Here is a 12,503-nt window from a genome sequence, read left to right on the forward strand (position 1 = left end):
TCCAGGGCATACCACCACTGACCTAAAATCCTACTAGGCCCCACCCCTTAAAGGCTCCACCTCCTAGGTTCTAGTCAGCCTAAGGAACCATCTATTACAATGCATACCAAACACAGTCTAATCTACATTTAAGATCCAAACAGTAACATCAAATCCACATAGCTCCTAAACCTGTACCTGCAGCCCCTGAAATAGGGCTGGGTCCTATTGAAGTGTGACGTACACAGCAACACACTCCAAATTTTTACTATATATATGGCATATTGTAATTCATGTTTGTATATATGTCTCTACATATACATACATATACACATGTATTGCATGTATATATACAAATATTTTTATATATAATCTCAATAATGTTCTAGTGGTTATGTGCAGAAATTATAGTTTAGACATATCAGTTACATTATTAAAACTGCTTCTGTCTCTTTAGTTTTTATCAATATATAATATATTTTTATAAGTTATGCATGTGTTTAAAATTCTCATCTCCCATATTAAGGCTTGCTTTGCCTTTCTTTGTTTTGCTTGCTTTGCTTGACAGTCACTCACATAGCCTAGGCTAGTCTCAGACTCACTAAGTAGTAGGGAATGATCTTGAATTTTTGATCCTCCTGCCTCTACCTCCTGAGTGCTAGACATGCCTCACCACAGCTGGCTTCTGTGATGCTGGGGATGGGACAGAGCATCAGGAATGCTAGTAAGCGCTTTACCAGCCAAGCTACATCCCCAGTCCATTAAGCTAATATTTTAACTATTTTTCTTTACATTCTTTATGTTCAGCCTTTTTTCCTTAAATAAACTGAGCCCGATGACAGGCGTGATTAACAGTCATGAAATCATATGTGAGACATGACAGCTAAGTACTGAAATAAATACATTAAAGAACTTAGCCATAAAGTGTCTAAATTCAGCTTGTGTTTGGCCAGTGGTATATAAAAACTGTTTTGGAAAACTATGTGACATGAAGAAAGGAGAGAATGACCAGTCCCCAGTCACTACCGTGACCCAAAGCCAAAGCAGCTTAGGGCTGCAGCTTACTCTGAGAGTGGGGTGGACTAGCATGGGGTACCTGGCTGTGGGAACAGCCCACACCCAAACAAACTCCCACATCACTCACTGGCCAGGAAGGGAGATTGCATGAGTCTCTGCCCAGAGGGCGTGGTGTTTGGGTTTCCACTCTGCCTTGACATTTCACAAGGTTGGTGCCTTCCTTAAGGGCCAGGAGGAAGTGGAACTTGTGCCTTTGAGTAACTGTGGGACCCGTGCTGCAGGAGGCTCAGGAGAGCGTCCTGGAAGATAGGCGGGTCATCGCTGGATGCTGCCCAAATGCCCCTTTCATGCAACCTTACGGCGCCTCCCAGCATTCACATAGCTCAGCTCCATATACATTCCTAGCCTTGAAATATCACATGGCCTTTTAGCTAAAGTGAGCAGCTCTTCATCCAGTTCCAGGCTTCCCACGACTCCAGCTGAGATACCTCCTGCCTAAGAGATAATCTGAGGAGGGCCAAAGAAAAACTAGCAAACTGCCTCCTGGGTCCCGTGAGGAGAGCTGGGTCACTGTCCCCACACCTGTGGCTGGAGCTGCTTTTCAGTCCCTGGGAGTCACTGTAAGGGACCAAGAAGGGACAGAATCTGATAGGGACCTAGCTTATCCTCCTTCCTCTGACTCCTGACTTTCCTCCTCACACAGGTCCTGCTAGGTTTCTGCTTTTATGTTTTGTTTTGCACTTTTTTTTTTTGGTTTTGGAGGGGTATTTTTGGCTGTTTGGTTTTTGTTTTGTTTTGTTTCCAGATCATAAATACCCCATGCTGGCCTCAAATCGCTATGCAGCTGAGAACGACCCTGAATTTTCCATTCTCCTGCCTCCACCTCTTGAAGGCGGGGGTTATAGGCTTAGACCATCACATCTGATTTATAAGGTGATGGAATGGAACCCAGGGCTTTGTGCATGCGACACAAGCATCTAGCAACTGCCCCTAGAAGGTCACGAAGCAATCTCTGTAACATAAAAGGCTTCTGGGGTTGGTCCTCAGCTCTGAGACAGGGAGAAATATCTTTAAGTGAGAAAAAAAAAAAAAAAAAAAAACAGCAAGAATCCAAACTGTTCTGGGTCCCACCCCTATTTCAAATGACAATAAGAGTAAATAGCCAGTCTATGGACTGATGGAATGATTTCCAAACTAACATCCTGCCCTGCCATTTTGAACCAGCTCGAGAGACAGAATCAGAGACCTCAAGTAAACACACAAGAGCAAGATTGCCCAGTTCTAGGTTGTATTTCTAGCCTATCCATAACCTACCCCATGTACTGTCACCTTCCATATTCCCAATAAAAGATGACAGAAAGCAAGAGCGGCCACCAGGAGGGTACAGGAACAAAACAGATTTAATGCAGCTGCCCACACATCCCCCGAGAGTGAACACAAAGGGGTGGGGTGGACCAGCACAACAGCAGCTGGCCCAGTGGCTTCTTCTCATTTGTCCCTCTTATCACCACAGTTCCACACTCAGCAGAGTCCCCTCAAGGTCATCTGCTGCACGCCTATCCCCAGGGTTCTGTGACAGGCTTTTCAGGGCCCATACAGTTGACAGCTTGAATCTGACAAGATCGGAGTTGAAAACAGAACCCCATAACTGAGTCTCAGACAAACGCCCGTGGCCATCCCAGAGGACCCTTTGATGGATGGGCCTCTCTCTGAGTGTCTCAGGGGACAGTGAGAGAGAGCTGAGGTCTGCAGAGCCCCGCCGTGTCTGACAAGAGGTCATCCACTGTTTTAATGACTTCCCGGTGCCAGCCACCTCTCCCTCCTCAGGAGCTCACCCAGGGCCTAAGTCTGTTTAGGGATGAATCCACACTTGCTAGAGGACATCACACTCTCTGGCCCAATTCTCCTCTATTCTAGCACAACTCAACTTCTAGCCCCATTTCTCTTCACAGTCCAGGACTTGAAACTGAGCACTGAGAGATCTCTCATCTTGGCATGGTGTTCTCTACCTGCCTCTTACACAGAGATACACACCACATCATGAGACAAAAAGCCGACAGCCACAGGACATGCTGAGAGAATCAGAGAAAAGTGAAAGAAAGGGAGGAAGAAGGGGTAAACGGATAGATGCATGGACAGATGCATGCATGGTGCATGGATGGAGAGAGGGTGAGAAGGAGGGAGAAGAGGATGAAGAAATGGTAGGGTGGGTGGGTGGATGGATGGGTGGATGCATGCATGGATGGATGGATGGATAGATGAATGGATGGATGGATGGATGGATGGATGGATGGATGGGCGGGCGGGTGGGTGGGTGGGTGGGTGGATGTATGGATGGGTGAATGGATGGATGGGTGGATGATGGATGGATGGATGGATGGATGGATGGATGGATGGATGGATTTAACAAATATTTACTGGGTACGTACTAGGTCCCAAGTCCTGCTTGTAAGCACTGAGGACACAACAGTAAGGAAAACAAATGGGACCCTGTCCTCTGGGAGTTGATTGTCTGGGGCAATTTTATACACAGGGACTCTTTGAAGAATCATGCTTGCAGAGTATCCAGGGGATAGCAGGCCCAATACAAAGGGAATATGGCTGAGCAATACACCCTCACAGGCCTCTGCCTTGGCCCCTCCCCAGAGACGTTGCTGCACTGTGAGATTCTGTAGACTAGAGGGTCTTCAGTCCAACTGTACCTCAGGTTCCCATGGTGAGCATCTTAAATACAGAGATCCTACAGCCTGCTGAGAGATTCTGTCTCCGGGTCAGGGTTGCGGGAGGGAGAGGAATATTGATTGTGTGTGCGCACATATGGAAGTGGCCAGAGGGTTGCGTTCTTCAGCTGCTGTTCACCTTGTCTTTCTTAGATGATCCTGGAATTCACCAAGTAAGCTATGCTGGTCTTTCAGGGAGTCTCAGGATCCATCTGTCTTCTGCCTTCCCCACAAGTGCACACTACCTTGCCAGCCTTTCTTTCTTTTTCATTGATAAGTAAGACTTTTTCATGCAATATATTTTGTTTCCCCTCCCTCAATTCCTCCCAGAGCCTCCCTACCCACCCAACTTTATGTTCTTTCTTTCTCTCTCTTTTCAAAACAAAAACAAAACGAAACAGGAAACACATAAGTAAAAATAAAAATCAAAATAAACAAAAATCAATAGAACAAAAAAATACCCAAACAAAGCAAAATGAGACAACAAGTCTACAGAAATACCACTGAGTTCTTTTTGAGTTGGCCAACTTCTCCTGGGCCGTGTCAGCCTTTGTAAGTGGGTTCTGGGGGTTGAACTCTGGTCCTTGCTTGCAAGGCAGTCACTCTACTAAGTAAGCTAGCTCCAAAACCTCAGGTCCAGGATCTGCAGATCCTACATGACCGTGGTGAAGATTCTGCTTTGAGAGACCCTTATTCTTAACTGCTAGTTCATTTGTCAAGGTATCCAAGGGACTTAAATCAGTGTGGGAATGAACAAGCAGATGGTTATGTGAGAGGATGTGTTTGAACGCACGTCTAAAACCTCATGTGTGGCTCTGGTCTGTGGGAGGGACAGAAGACTCAGAGGCTGTGTGGTCTAGAATCTCTGGGCATATTAGCACTATGTGATGGGTATGCAGGAAGGGGGCAGGATGTGGGACTCCATGCTTGGCGTTGGGCCGCCAGGTCATCCTGCCAGGGAGTGTCGATGAGTCAAGGTAGGAGGAAATCACCAGCCACAGATATCTCTGGGGTCTCAGGAAGCCTGTCTGCATAAAGTTACACAGAAAAGTCCGACAGGCCAACAGGATGGCCCGAACCCTGGAATCCCCAGAGTCCCACCTTACATTCATTGGTTACTAATTTTTTGCACGCTGGGTGGGCACAGTTCTGCTGGGGTGAGGTGCTGGTGACTCAAGGATGCTGGGAGCTGGTAGGAGAGATGAGCATCAATAGACAGATGTCACCAAAGTTAAAACAGCAAGTCTCTGAGCATTCTTGCTGATATCCAGAAGGTAAACTTTGGAAATAACAAACTGAAATAGAAGGGAGGGACCCCAGGATTGGAGTCATTGTGTAAGTGTTCTCCACGGAGCTTTCAAATTACTTCCTGCTGTTTACTGGCTGTGTGACTACAGACACATTGCTTTGCCTCTCTGGGCCTGTTTCCTTGTCCTACACATGGAAATAGCCAACCATCTCTTAAGATGATCGTATAGACGAACTGAGAGCACACAGTAGGTGTGTGGGGAAACATAGTAATGACAACCATTTACTTCGTCCTCTTCAGAGACCTTCTGCATGCAATGTCATGTGACATAGTTTCACTTCTGTTGCCATGGTAAATACCCTGACAAAAAGATACACAGGGAGAAAGGTTTATTCGAGTTCACAATTCCAGGTCACAGCCCATCACTATGGGAAGTCACTGCAGTAAGAGCTGGTCACATGACATCCACAGTCAAGGGCAGAGAGAAATGAGTACACTCATGCACACCCAATTGCCTATTTATGCTCTGCTTGGTTACCCTGCTCTTTTACAGTCCAGGACCGCCGGCCTAAGGTAATGGTGCCAGGCACAGTAGGTTGGGTCTTCCTGCATCAGTTAAGTAAGACAGTCTGCACAGACATGCCCACAAGGCCAATCCAGTGTAGACAATCCACCACTGAAACACTTCCCAGGGGATTCTAGATTGTGTCGTTAACCCTTAAAGTTAACCACCACACCATCTGAAGGAGACGTCCTGGGCTCTGGCTTTCAGATGAAGAAACAGAGAAGTGAAACAAATAAATGGAGACTCAGAAAACAAACGGGGGCTCATCGCCACACAGACTTTACTGGAACACTGTGCTAGATGCCCCAAAGAAAATGTGATTCAACAGCGTGAGGTCTGGGCTGGAGAGATGACTCAGTCATTAAAATGCTTGTCAGGCAAGTGTGAGGACCCAAGTTCAACCATCAGAACCCACACTTTTTTAAATAAGCCAGGCATGATGGGATACCCTTGAAATCCCCTTGCTGGGGAAGGGAAGACAGGGAGATCCCTGGAGCTCACTGACTAGTCAGTCAGCCAAATCAAGGAGGTCCAGGCTTATTGAAAGGCTTTGCCTCAAAAGATAAAGTAGAGAAAAGCCTAGCGTGGCGGCATAAACCTTCATTCCCAGCAATCCGAAGGCAGAGACAGGCAATCTCTGTGAGTTCAAGGCCAGCCTGATCTACAGAATGAGTTCCAGGCCAGCTGGGGCTACTTAGCAAGACCTGTCTCAAAAATTAGATAGATGGATAGATAGATAGATAGATAGATAGATAGATAGATAGATAGATAGATAGATAATAGATTAAAAAAATAGGTGGAGAGCAACTGAAGAAAAAAACCTCAAATGTCAACCTCTGTCCTCCATATACATACTCATAAGATTCACCTGCATTTAGACATTCCAAAGAAGGAATATGTGGGGTGTCTGTGGTTGCTACAATAATCTAACATGGTAGTTCCCAGGAACCATACATGGGATTAATTTATCCAGCAGGGAAATAGCAAAACCTTCCTCTTGTTGACCTTTCATTAGGAGTCCTATCTGAGTCCTTCTGCCCATCAATGATTCCTGCCAGTTCAGACTCTCATGGAATGACTTCAGAGAAAAAATGAAATCATTCAAAGCACTACACAGAGACAAGAGGGAGCTGGGAGTTGGAATGTTATTGGCTTTTTCTTGTTTTAAGTAATAACACAGAGCAATATTATGTCTCAGTGGGTTATGTGGGCTCTTGCTTTGGACTGAGGACCGTAAAGGGCTGAGGTCATTCAGCAAGGTGTTGAGTGAACATGTCTCTCATCAGAGAGGTAGATGTACATGATGGGTCAAAGAGACACCTTCTCCCTTCATCACCCAGTAGAAGAGGATTGAAAAGAGAATCCAGAGATGAAGGGATTTATCTCACTCTTGGACCAATCTTAGCTGAAACACTGAAGGCTCAGGCTGAGGTCTCTCAATCTGAGGGCTAGAGAGAGGAAAGAGAATGTAGCCTTCAACTTCCATGACTCTAGAGAGCCTAGCCACCAGAGGCCCTCCCCGAGGAACCAGACCCCTGAGAGGTGACACCATGGAGCCTGGCCTCTGGATGCTTCCCTTTCTCCAGGCCATCCTGTCCATCAAAGGCATCAGGAAGAGAGGAAGGAGTCTGATCTCCAGAGCCTGCTTTGATGTTTCTAGATGCTCTCCCCAAAGCTGCTGCTGTTTTAAAGGGGGCATATCTCCATCCTCCTCCCCTACCTCCTCTGGCCCCTCATTATCTTAGAAAATGTCCTGAGTCTGCCTCTCTATTATCACCAAAAACAAACAAAGTAAGAGACTAGGGGACAGCCCTATCTGTAAAGTGCTTGCCTTGCAATCTTGCAGATCTCAGGCTAATCCCCAGAACCCAAATGAAGATGTACAGGAGTCCTGGCTCCTGCTTATACTCTAAGCACTGAGGAGGAGAGATGGGAGAATCAGTCCCCAGCCTGGCCTACATGGTGAGCTCCAGGCCAGGGAAAGTCTCAAAGGAGACAGTGTTCCTGACCTAAAGCTGTCCTCTGGCCTACACACACAAATGGAAGGAAAGAATAGAGGGAGGGAAGGAAGAAGGTGGGGAAGAGAGAGGGAGGGAAGGAAAGGGAGAGAAAAAGTGAAAAAGAAACAAGACAAGAGTGATCCACTTTAGAACAGCAAAGTTTCCCCAGGAGCCCAGGAGCCCAGGACCCCGACTGCTCTGTGTGGCTGAAGTCAGCCTGTGCTATGCAAGGGAAAGCTAAATGAAACAAAACTCTAGAGACAAACTTCCTCTTTGTTGAAACAAACAAACAAACCAACACTGCTTAGCTACTTTACAGGTAGCTGACCTGATTCACTGAGTTGGATCTGACCACTCCACTCCGAAGTGGAAAGATGAGAATGGTGACCCCAGAGTCTGGGAAAGGAGGTGGGTACAGTGCTGGGGAGTGGCTGGGTCAGTCAAGCCAGCGTCAATCTGGTCCTGAGAACCAGACCCAAGGGAATCAAGAGCTCTGTTTCCAAGACCACAGAACCACGCCCACAATGTTGGTTGGGGGAGGGGAACGTGGTAACCAAGTCCCATCCATCCACATCAGGGGAGAAAGTCTCCACATCTGAAAAACAAACACTTACAAAGAGGGAAGTGTCTGGGGCTGAGAACAGCGCAGACACCTGACAGCTCTCATTACGCAAATGGTGAATCGCACACCAAAACAAGTGACTGAAGCCTGCCTCAGTAGGAAGCAGTTGACCCCGGTTTCTACAGTCTGGTGACTAGAGTCGGAGGTTTTCAAAACAGGAAACACCAGATATAATATCAAATGACCCAGACAGTAAAAAGCAAGGCAAAAAAAAAAAAAGTCTAAATTGGAAGACAGGAAGTCACAATCACGCTACCACCGAGAATGTAGATATTTGTCTGAGATACACTTGGCTGGATGCCCTGTCACAGCTAGAAGGCGTAGGAACCAAAAACAGGGAAGGCTGAGGCCAGACCCTCAGAAATGGTCAAAGTAGAACCATTCTTGACAATTCCACCCCCGGAATATCAGAGGTTCTATTTCTAGGATGTTAAGGGCAGCCTGCAGTCTGAAGGCTGCATGCCACTGTGGCTCAGTCCTAGAAACACACTGCAGCGAAACCCCCAGCCCTCCTACCCAAATGCACCCTTCTCCCTTCCTCCCCACCACTCTCAGTCCCCACCTAGCTGATCCAAGGGATTCATGAAGCAAAGAACCTCCCTACTTTCTGCTCAGTGTCTGATAAGATCACCGTCTTTGAGTCTGGGGCTTCCACTGCAATTATTAAGGGAGGTGCACTCTATCTACTGGAATTTTTTAGCAAGAAGGACACAATTGACACCCGTGGGACTCACTGTGCAGCGTCCACCTGCTAGAGAATGAAAACCGCCACAGAGGGATGCCTTGTGGTTACCAGAGAGCAGAGAGGAGAGTTTGTCTCATGTGATGAAAATGTACCCTTGGACCCAAGCTGACTGACACAAGACCATACATCCTTCTGAACAGCTGATACCAATGTTGTCCTCTTCTGTGCTTCGGTTGAGAGTCTGTCTCCTGCAATAAAAGAGCTGTTTAAATGCAGTCAACATAGGGACAAGCCTCCAGTCCCTGTGACATATTCAGAGGGACTTTGTCGTGGGAGCAGTCTGCCACTGTCTTCGCTATGAAGCATCATCAAAAGTCCCCCATCTCTCTGAATCATTCCTCCTCTGGAATACAGAGTTTAATGAAGAGTTTAGCCCAGCCAGTAGTAAGAATGTGATCCCAATTACTAATCATATCCTGGAATGTTTCAAAGAACCTAAAGCAATGCTTAGGATGCACCTGATCTTCCATTCCAGCAGGTGCTTCCAGCAATGTTCCAGAATGTAACTTTTGGCTTTAAATTATGTTCCTGGCAAGTACTTCTCAGCTCTTAACTTAGGTATCTACAAACATTTCCGAGTCAGGAACCACAGGGGGAGGACAGATTTCCTCTTGATGACAAGGGCATCAAAGCTGGGAAGACTGAGAATATCTGTTGACTTTCATGTGTCCACCTCTAACCAGATCTTGGTCTCACCCACCCATCCTTGGAACACAGAGATGGGATGAACTCCCTGCAGCTCCATGGGATAACGGTAAGAGAGATAGACTGACCCAAAGAAAAGCCAGAGTGCTTCATATAGAGGCAGGATGAATGTGTGGCAAGGAAGAAGGAGGCTGAGATCACACAGCTTCTGAGCCACAGGCAACTTTGGAGAGAACTCGTCTCCCTCTATAAGGAAATGCCATCCTTTTCTTAAGTTGACATGAAAGCCCTGAGGTGGGAAGTAAAGAAGACACAGAAGAGTAGCTCCATGCGCGAGGATGAAGACGCAAGACAGGCATAGGCCCATCAGGACTTTGCAGGCCTTGAAGGGCAAGCCAGCATATAAGGAAGGACCTTGTACTGGGAGGTCCCCGTGATCCCACGGCTGTACCTGAGCTCTATTTCTTCTCTTCTTCTCCTCTAGGCTCTGCTACCAACTGCAGAGCATAGACTGGGGTGCAGAATGCTACCATTGTACACATGGACCAGGGACAACCACAGTCTGGGTGACTGGCACTGCTGGTGCCCAACAAGGGTCAACCACTGAATGACCTCTCCTTCTACATTGTCCAGTTCTATCCCACCAATAGTTAGCCTCCGGCTCAGAGGAGACCCCTTGACAAAACAACAAAACCACCAAAATACAAAACAAAAACCCTCACAGCTGGATCTAGCCTCCACGTGCATCTGACTCACCATGAATCATGTCCCCAGAGGACCTGCTCACTTTACCATTGTTATCGATTAAAAAGAGTTGCATGCATCCGGCAAACACACACTTCAGGTGGAAGCCAAGTCAGAGGATGTGGTCTTTAGTCACGGAATACAATTCTCCACTAAGAAGCCCATTAGTAATGTATTTCTCCTAGGGGGAGTTTTAGTTAAAGATAACCTAAGTAAGCTACAGCATATCAGAGAATGACCAACATTCTGAAACATGTGGGGTTCTAGTTTCTATTTCTTTCGCAGCTTCTGTGTCAGGAATTCTAATCATCCCTAATCTCCTTCAAGAACTTTCACAGGGACTGGGGAGATGGTTCCACTGGTAAAATGCTTGCTACATAAATACAAAACCTGAGTTCAAGCCCCAGAACCTGTGTTTTTAGAAGCTAGGGCAGCAGCATGCCCTTGTAATTCTGTCACTGCAGGGCAGAGACATGAGGACCACTGAGCTAGCTCATCAGCCAGCCTAGATGAACCAGCAAGCTCTGGGTCCAGTGAGAGATCCTGTATTTAAAACAGGTAGACAGTGACTGAGGAAGACATTCCAGCACTGGCCTCTGGCATTAAATACACATGTGTGCACATACGTGTGCACACACATACGTAGATCTGATGGGTTTGAATTTGGCTAAGCTTCCCTGCTCCCATAAGCCTCCTTCTGCCATCTTCACAGCACAGGGGTGTCTGATCACCATCGCCTGCAGACCCCACTGTCCTCCACTTTTCCTCTCTGCGGGCCAGGAAACCACTGGGAACCACAACAAATGCAAATGGAAGAGATTTAGTGACTAAACAGGGTGCTCATAACTCTTACGTCTGTAAGATAGGATTAAAGAAAGCTAACCTTGCTCACCACGCTCAGAGGATAACAGGAAGATTACAACCTGTTATTATACAATTTCACAGAAGCTGTGAGAGACAGAAGAGCCAAGTGTGGGATCAGCACAGAGTTTTCCAAAAAGAGCTCCCCAAAGCCTTCTCAAGTCCGTCCCTGGAAACATGGAATCATGTCCAGGAGCATTTATGTTGGGGTGGAGCACACACATGTACCAGCACATGTGTGGAGGTCAGAGGACACCTTCTGTGGTTAGTTCTAGTCTTCCACCTGATTGGAGACGCAGGATCTTTCTGTCCTCCACTGCACACAGCAGACTAGCTGGCCCATGGCATATGGGGATTCTCTAGTCTTTCCACCCATTTCAACACAGGAATGCTGGGATTACAGACCTGTGCTACCAAATCCTGCTTGGTAGAGGTTCTGGAAACCTGAATTCAGGTCCTCACATTTGCACGGCAGGTGTTTACCTAATTAAGCCATTTTTCTCACTTCCAGGTACTTCTAATACATGTTGTTGAAAAATGACTACCACTGTTAGCATACTGCCGGAATGAGAATTAGAATGAGTTTGAATTCAGCAGCTGCCCATCAATGGACCAGGGACTGTGCTACACTCTTTCTGAATCACATTTATTCTCGGAGCAAGTCTGTGAGAAACAGCTATTCTTACCACATTCACAGGAAGGAAGCAATATCGAGCAGTTACCAAGACTTGAACCAGGCATCAAACTCCAGCAACATCACCCTGAGCCCATCTCCTTAACTATTTCACGACATGGTCCAATGTATGAACCTGTGGCCAGGACAATCATGTCACCCACTACACCTACAGTCATGTCAGAGTTCCTCTGTCACCTCCAAGTTCAGATTTCCTCCTTGGTTCTGTTCTCATGGTCTTCCTGGGCCTGACCTCCCTCTCACCTCTCCATCTTAATGTCCAGACTGCTAGTCCAGGCTGCACATTTTCTGCTCTGTTCCACACTGCTTATTCATTTCCCTGCCAACCTAAGCAAAACACAAAGGTGAACTTAAGCTGACACATATACCCATCTATAAATGACCTCCTCCTCTCTACTCTTGGAGATGCTGGACCGGGTTCCACTCAAGATGTCACTCTACTGTCTATTGTCTCTCCTAGGAGCCATGAGGCCCATTTCATTTTATTTATTCATTTGAAATTTGGACACTACCATGTGATGTTGGATAGGGTTAGATATACATAAATCATTAGCCCAGGTAGAATATACACCACACAAATATGTCTCCTTTGAGTCAGTTTATAGGTTCTATAAGAAGGTGGGCAGAGAAAGCCATGGGGAGCATGTTAGTAAGTAGCATCC

The sequence above is a fragment of the Chionomys nivalis genome, chromosome 5, assembly GCF_950005125.1.
Source record: "Chionomys nivalis chromosome 5, mChiNiv1.1, whole genome shotgun sequence".
NCBI classification, from domain to species: domain Eukaryota; kingdom Metazoa; phylum Chordata; class Mammalia; order Rodentia; family Cricetidae; genus Chionomys; species Chionomys nivalis.